The sequence below is a fragment of the Durio zibethinus genome, chromosome 6, assembly GCF_047325235.1.
Source record: "Durio zibethinus cultivar Kanyao isolate XHJ-2024 chromosome 6, ASM4732523v1, whole genome shotgun sequence".
Lineage (NCBI taxonomy): Eukaryota > Viridiplantae > Streptophyta > Magnoliopsida > Malvales > Malvaceae > Durio > Durio zibethinus.
Window position 1 is genome coordinate 13,298,929 of NC_143167.1, and position 7,872 is coordinate 13,306,800.

At 30.0% G+C, this 7,872-nt stretch overlaps 1 long non-coding RNA gene across 3 annotated transcripts; it reads left to right on the top strand.

Annotated features, from left to right (window-relative positions):
* Positions 1–4,397: 4,397 nt before the first annotated feature.
* LOC111285181 (uncharacterized) lies at positions 4,398–7,581 on the top strand. 3 transcript variants are annotated; one of them, XR_016342852.1, is made up of 5 exons: positions 4,398–4,494; positions 4,623–4,668; positions 5,395–5,512; positions 6,730–7,046; positions 7,135–7,581. It is a non-coding gene; the product is annotated as an uncharacterized LOC111285181 (long non-coding RNA). The 3 variants fall into 3 exon arrangements; XR_016342851.1 differs by having other exon boundaries at positions 6,733–7,046; XR_002689692.2 differs by having other exon boundaries at positions 4,399–4,494; positions 6,733–6,819.
* Positions 7,582–7,872: the final 291 nt, after the last annotated feature.

Genomic DNA, 7,872 nt, shown 5'->3' on the forward strand with positions numbered 1-7,872 from the left:
ATGTTTGGTAGGTTAAACAGTAGCTTCAATAGTTGTAAATTATGCTTGATTATTTTGTTTCCTTATTCTTTTTTGATGTGATGTTTCTCCAGTCACACTAGCATTACATCCTTTGACATTATGACCTTTTTTATGATAATTACCACATTTAACAAACTTTTTGCCCTTGACACTTTGTAAGGTTTTTAGATTCATTAATTGCCTTTTTCTTAGCTTTTTTGGACTTTTCTGAGGGTTTAAAGACAACTGGTACATCAACAAGACCTAATGAGCTTTTAAATTCATCTTTACTTGGCATTAGATTGATCGTAGCTTTTTATGTCTTCAAATATGTCTCCTTACCTTAGTATTTATCTACATATTGCTTTGACTTCTCTATTCTCATAAATATATAAGCGACATTATGCTTACATGAAACACCAGTAAGGTCCCAAAGTCAATATGAACAAAATTTTGTAGCTAAGTCTACAATACATGATTTGTTAAAATAATCCATCTCATATTTCATCGTACTTACAAAAATGGCCAAATAGTTCTTACTTTATAAATTATGTTTATCAAGACTTTCTTATATGGTAAAAGTGATTGGGCTTGCATATTTCTCCATATCTTGTTTTTTAACATATCTTTTCATAAAACTTCTTCATAATCATCTCCAACATTGACACAATTGGCTTATTCCCAGTTGCTAAGTTGTATGCATTAAATGGCTCACACATATTGTTAACTAAGATATTAGACTTAATTCTAGTGCTAAAATGTGTTTTTGTTCAACTTTGAGTTTTATGCTTCATCAACCACTCATAAGGCTTACTTTTGTCTATTTGTTTCAGCTTATTCATTGCCTTCTTTCATTCTTTCATAGATAAAGCACTAGTAATTACCCAAAAAGTATCTTTGTACTCGACACCCTTGAAACTCTTTTTGAAATTTTCATACCTATGCTTTATGGAAAACCTATGTTCTATAGTTGGACAAAACTAATGAAACATTTGTTGTAAATCCTAAACAAATAACAAAAAACAAAAACACATTAAAAGTTTATAAAAATAAAAAAAAACTTTGATATAAGAAATAATTCTTTAAAATAAAATATACATTTTGCTAATTTGAAATAAATGCCTACCTTTTAACTGTTGGATGTCCAATATCATCTAATGAAATGGTCAAAAGCCAAGTCCATGACTCTCTTATTTCTTACACAATAGCTGCTATGGCAATGGGTACCATAGTTTCATTACCATCTCTTCTAATGGCAATAAGCAATTGACCACCTAGAGCAGTCTTCAAATATGTCCTATCTAAACCAATTACTGGTCTGTAATACCCACTAAACCATTTTTTTAGTGCATGAAAACTAAGCTACAAAACTCTAAAACCTTGATGGCATCTTCTTTTGTAACCTATTCACCACCATTAGAGGTTGTAAGTTAGGAAACATCTTTAGAGTGCTCCCATGATTAGTTTTTTTAGATCATTTCATGATAATCCCTTAAAGTTGCATACTAACCCCTATAGTCTCCTTCAATAAAGTTCAAAGCTTTGCTTTTTGCCCTAAAAAAATAGGTGTACTAATCTTACATCCTAGTTCTCTCCATATTCTATTTAGAAAAGCCAAGACATTTAGCTTTAGATCCTCTTTAAATGATGCTAAGTATCTTATTGCCAAAAATCTAACATCAACTTGAGACATCTTTGATGTTCTAGCACATGTATGTTGGTCTCTAAATGTTTTAATTTGAAATGTATTTTCACCATCCACTCATGAGCATGCAATCTAAAAGGTAGTTAACTTGATGAGTATTACAAACCACAGTCACTATAGAGTTTTCATTCTTTTAAAACTTGTAATTATACCTTATATCTACTACCCAATTATTTAAAGCTAATCTGAACTACTTTACTGATGGAGAACACCACACCTTTTTCCAATTTCATTTTTCCATTACCTTTTGGTTCATGATATTTAGGGTATTGTTTTACTTCCTCATCATTTAAACCTTTCAAATTATGCATTCATCTTCATTTTTTTATTTTGGCTTCATCAACTTTTTCAAATCCTCCTTAGTCAAGTTGATGCCATCTTCATTTTCCTTAACAGGCACATTTTCAACAAGCACGTTTTTAACATGCATTTCTTTAGCAAAATTATCTCTAATAGGCATTTTCTTAGCAACCACTTCTTCAACAAGTTCTTTTTCACTTCCAAAAACTTCATCAGTAACAAATACTTCATCACTAGATACTTTTTCACTACCTATTTCACCACCACCTCCATCATCATTAGGCAATATTTCAAACCCACCTTCATTTTCCAACATTAGATCATCATTCATTTCAACTTTAAGCCCATCATCATTCATCTCAACCTTAAGATCTTGTGTAACAACCTCAAGCCCTTCATCATTCATCTTAACCCATTTAGTTCTTAAGTAATAACATCATTCCCTTTATCATTCATCTTAACCCCCCATGGTTATTATGTAACAACCCTATTCCCTTTATCATTCATTTTAACCCTAGGCCTTTTATCAGAAAAACATAAAACATTTGGCTAACTAAAGTCACCATATGACTTTCATTTTCTGTACTTAAGGTAAATACCCTTACTTGTAGACAAATATAATTATCTTTAAACATCAAGTATATTGGGCTACTATACTCATTTTTATAAAAATCTAACATATATTTAGCATCTTTGTCATTTTCAATTATCATAAACTTAGTCTCAAGCCTAAAACTTGGTATACAGTAGTAAATTTTAGTGTTGTCCAATAAATATGGTTTTACAAGATCAAACATTGTATGTAACTCGTAATATGATAGTTCATTTATAAAGAAACTCATCATTCCAGTGCACATCTCTATCAACATACACTAAGTTAAATTGTCTTATGAACTCACCTCTATGATAAAAAACCAGTACATATAATTTTCAATTGTTCATCATCTGCAGGTTAACAAATATAAGACATTTTGCACAGTTTTTATAGCTAACATAGCCTAAAACAAATTATCATTCAATAATAGAGCCTAAAACAAAGTATTATTCAATAATCTAAAATTTTTATAACCAATGCACATCTTCACCAACAATGTTTGTATACCAACATTCTTCATTATACAACATGTTTGTAACAAAAAAAATTAAGGTGAAAAAATAGGATTTAAAAAACACCAATATCGAACAATCCTTAAACATATTTTTATAATCCAGATATAAACCCTAGAATGCTAATTGACAAAACAAAGCAACAAAATAGCCAAAAACCTTATATTTAATCAATTAACATGCTATCAAAAGCACTACTAAGAGTGATGGAATAGAATTTTATCTTGATTTCTCTTTGGTTTCAATAAACAAAAATGACACAAAAACATCCACCAACAACTTATTAATTCATCTTCATTCCTTAGTAAACCCACTAAATTTCGTTAATTTTCAAGCGATTAATCTCAACATTCAAAGAAATTTTGGTCCCAATCTCCTTTGTACTCTCTCTTCGAATGGAATTTAGGGTTTAAGGTGACACCATTATCCCTATTAATAATGATACGTAACTCCAAGATTATAAGTGGGGAAAATTTTTTCACAATGAGTGTAAATGGGAAAGTCGCATATCATAGGGGGTGTACATGGAGTTTATTCTTTTAAAAAATTAAAAAAAGATATAATATCCAAATAAACTTTCAAATTTTACTTTAAAATGTGAATAAGCTCTTAATCTTCTATTACATGAAATTAAGATTATAAACATTTATTTTATTGTAATTAGAACTTTTGACAATATAAAATATTTAATTTTTTATTTAAATTTTAATTGGTTGATTTAATTTATTGAAAATACTTACTTAGATTCATTTGAATGGATTAAAAAAAAATTAAGAGAATACTATTTTAAAATTTTATCAATTGAATATTATTCATTCAATTTTAAAATTTAATTGGTATAATTATAATAAAATAAAAGTTTATAATCATGTTAAGTATATAGGATAATAAATAAGCATACCAGTATGATATGGTGTGAAGATGTTTGTATCTAATTGAAAATGATAATATTATAAGGAGAATTATCATATTCTTGGAGCAGAATGATTTAATCCTCCCAAAGTGAAGATGATTATTTTTAATTCATAGAATTAAATTTATATATTTTATTATACTTTTAAAAATTATATCTATAATTTAAATTGTATAACTTCGAAGAAGAATAATTTTGTTTAATAAATAAATTATTTTATTTTAATCTTTATACATATCAAATATAAAATAAAATAATATTATTTATTTTAATTCTATTTATAATATCATATTATTATATTATGACATAATCTTATAAATTAAACATGACCTATAATTTGATAAAATAACGTGGGATAGTTGTTTGTATTTATTTAGTAATAAAGTTGGAGGTCTTGTTTGTATATATTAAACCTAAAAAAAGTTCATCATCAGGTATTACAAATTGCAGAAACCTAAAGAGAAGAAGGGTTGGATTATTGACTCTTCTCCCTTTCTATCTCGTCAATACAGAAATACATTTGGGTGTTTTCTTGCTTACTGGATTTTGAACTCCTCTTCATATAAATTTGTGATTTTGTTTCTATTCATTTTACAGGAACTCGAGTTTTGAGCTTCTGCATTTATTCTTGCAATCCATGGAGGTAATTGAATTCACAGTCAATTAAAGTTCCTTTAATGACAATTCTCAGTTCCTCCTGGCTTGCATTTTACAAGCTTAATGAAATGTTTAGAGTATCAAAGGACTGGGCTGCTTAATTTCAGCGTTATATGTTCGAAGAGTTATTGTTTTTCTTGGGTAATATCTGTAAGGACAGATCAATTGCGTCATGCTTTGCTGTGCCATTAAAATGTTTGATAAAAGCTTTAGGTTAATTAGGTTTCTTTCATTGCATTATTTTCTAATTGCTTTAAATGTACCATAAGTGCTAGAGTATTCCAACTCAAAAAGTTTTAGTTTCGGTGCTGATTCTAGCCATTTTTTATGATGCAACGCAGTGTTTATGTGCCTTTCTACTAGATGACTTTAAATTTCATATGTACTATGTATGATAGTGAATTCGGATTTTTAAAACAAATATAATTTCTTTTCAGCTACCAATAAAGAGAACATCTTGTTCATTTTTTCGTAAATGATATGTATGATGTGTTTAACAGTGCTACTTATTATGGTTTGCTAAACAGTCTTAATCTTACATTTGGTGACAAAAATGAACTTGTGAATTTAGGTTGATCTTAATTGTTATGATTGAATGGTATGTAAATTAGAGGAATTTGGGTTTTGAGCTGTTGCATTAGTTTCAAGATTGATGGTTGACTATGGAATAAGTTAATCTTTCTTCTTTGCTATATTTCATTTCATTTAGCAGGCATGGATGAGCAATTCATTCTTAAAGTTCCATTTTCTGTTGCTGAGCGCATAGATTTCCATTTTAAGTGAAAATGATGCATCTGCTGAGGACAAATCATTAGATTTGGTATTTTCTGGTAAGGCATTGTGCATGATTATACAAATGCCTCATAACTGTTGTTATTGTCTATGTGCTAACATTTTGTATTCCTTCTGAACTTTTACTTAGATTTCTATGAGTAATCTCTATTCTAAGAAGCTCTTGGGTCCTAAGTTTAATTTAGCTGAAAATTTGTCTGGTTAGATAACTTATATTTACGCTGTACAATAATCTCTATTCTATCTTTCTCATTGATTATATATTAGCTAAACATTTGTGTGTTTAAATAACTTGTATTTACTCTATACCATAATCTCTATTGTGTCTTTCTTTTTTATTCATATATTAACTAGAAGACCCAACTTTCTTCTTTTTCACTTTTTTTCTAGTAAATTGTCTCTTTGTGGCCTAAAGAGTATGGACTGCCATGAAACTTTATTACTTTTACCTGGAGGGCTAGAAAAACAAATGAGGCATTTCATATATTTTCCAACTTAATCCTCTTCATAGTTTGGATTCTTCTGCCATATGTTTTTTCATTTTATATTCTCTCAAATGCTAGAGCAATGTTGATTGACTTAGGGCTCCAGTCATAAAACACAGGGATGGCATGATGGGAACCCCTCCCACCAGCCATCCAAAGGGAGCCTTATAAACTTGACTTAGATTATAGCTTCTAGCTAATTGTATTTTCCAGATGGATGGCATCAAACCTAAAGGCCAGATGACAAGGTTCCATGTTAGTGAATTTTATCTTTTGTGACACTTTTAGTTCTGTTCATTCAATTGTCGTTGTCTACTAATGTAATCTAGTAGAGTGATTGACCTTCTTTTATCATATCGATGTGTCATTTGGAGATGCATTGCTAACCAAGATAAACATTTAAAACAAAGAAACTATTATGCTGGACAGTAATTATTATTTTAAGAAGCAGGCAATAGATATGAAATATTGAAATTTCTTTATTTAGCTTCTCCAGCAGGGCCTCATAATGTAATTATGTAGCTTTGCATAGAGAGTAATACATGGTAGTTATTACCTTTAATACAAATTTGTCTCATAAAATGTGTGAGCTAAAAGGGAAGAATAATTTTATTCTTGGAATGGTGATTTGTTTGTTGAACATTCATAGAAAAACTCTTTCTATGGTTTGTGCTTTAGAAGTATGCAGAACATGTTATGCTACCTTGTGTGGGACTATTGGTCTGACAGTCAGACTCTGACCAAAGTGAAACTTTCTTGAATGTTGCCAGCAGGTTTTGTGCAGCAGCAAATAATTATTGAATTACAATAGTAGTCCTTGATTTTCAGCATAAAGTGATGAGTGATTACCAAAAGTAAAGGTAAGATTGTGCATCCATTATTCACATTATCAATGTTGTTTGACCATAGTCTTGGGATATTTGTGGATGTTAATCTGCCTCTTACTTTGCGGAGGATGGGCGGATATATTTGTCATTGGCAATGCTCATTGCCCTTTATCTCTCTTGGATATTCCTTGTGTTGTTTAGTCATACAAAACATTTGAAGATAGTGCATTAGTTAAAACAGCTGATGTTGGCCAAGTATGGTATGTGCTAATATTTTATTATTTTGATACAGTTATGCATGGTTGCTTCACATCTAATTGGTTATATTGACTGTTACCATTGTTACAGATGATTTTGGTCAGAGAGTCAGGAGCAGCTTCTCTGGATGCACTGGAGTACAGACTTGGTCTCACCCCTCCAATGAGGGATGTATGGAAGTGAAGATTTCAGAGGGAGCCAGATCTAAATTCATCCATAAACTACTTCTTGAAATCTTTTTGTTTCTGCATATTAACTTTCAAAAGAAAAAAAAAAAGAGAAAATTTTCTCAGATTATGTGGAAATTTTAATTTATAGACATAATTTCATAGTACTATATATGCCCTGTAATTACCATGGTCCATCATTAATGTAATTGATAAAAGGAGCTGTCAAAGGTAAAATGAGGCATGAGCTGCATCCAAGTCTCTTATATGTAGTCACCATACTTTTTCTAAGTGACTAAGCTTTCAGCACTTCTATCTTGAGTATGGGGGTTACTTAATGTTAATGCAGGTTTGGCAGTTTCTTTTCTAATCATTTAGTAGTTCTACTGATTCCAGTTATGTTATTTCTGCAGCCAGAACATGTACAACGTGTTGAAAAAGATTTGGTGAAAATCATGTATCTCCTTGATACATATAATTTCTATATTGTATCTTTGGTTATGTTTTAGCAAATGCTTCTTTTTTTTTCTAGTCTTTAAGTAGCCACCGATGGAATAAAATTCCATGACTGAAAATCAAATCATATTATTTGGTCCAATCATCACTGGAAATTAAATCACTTTATCGAGACATACATCATCATGTCCTTGATGTGTGGGTC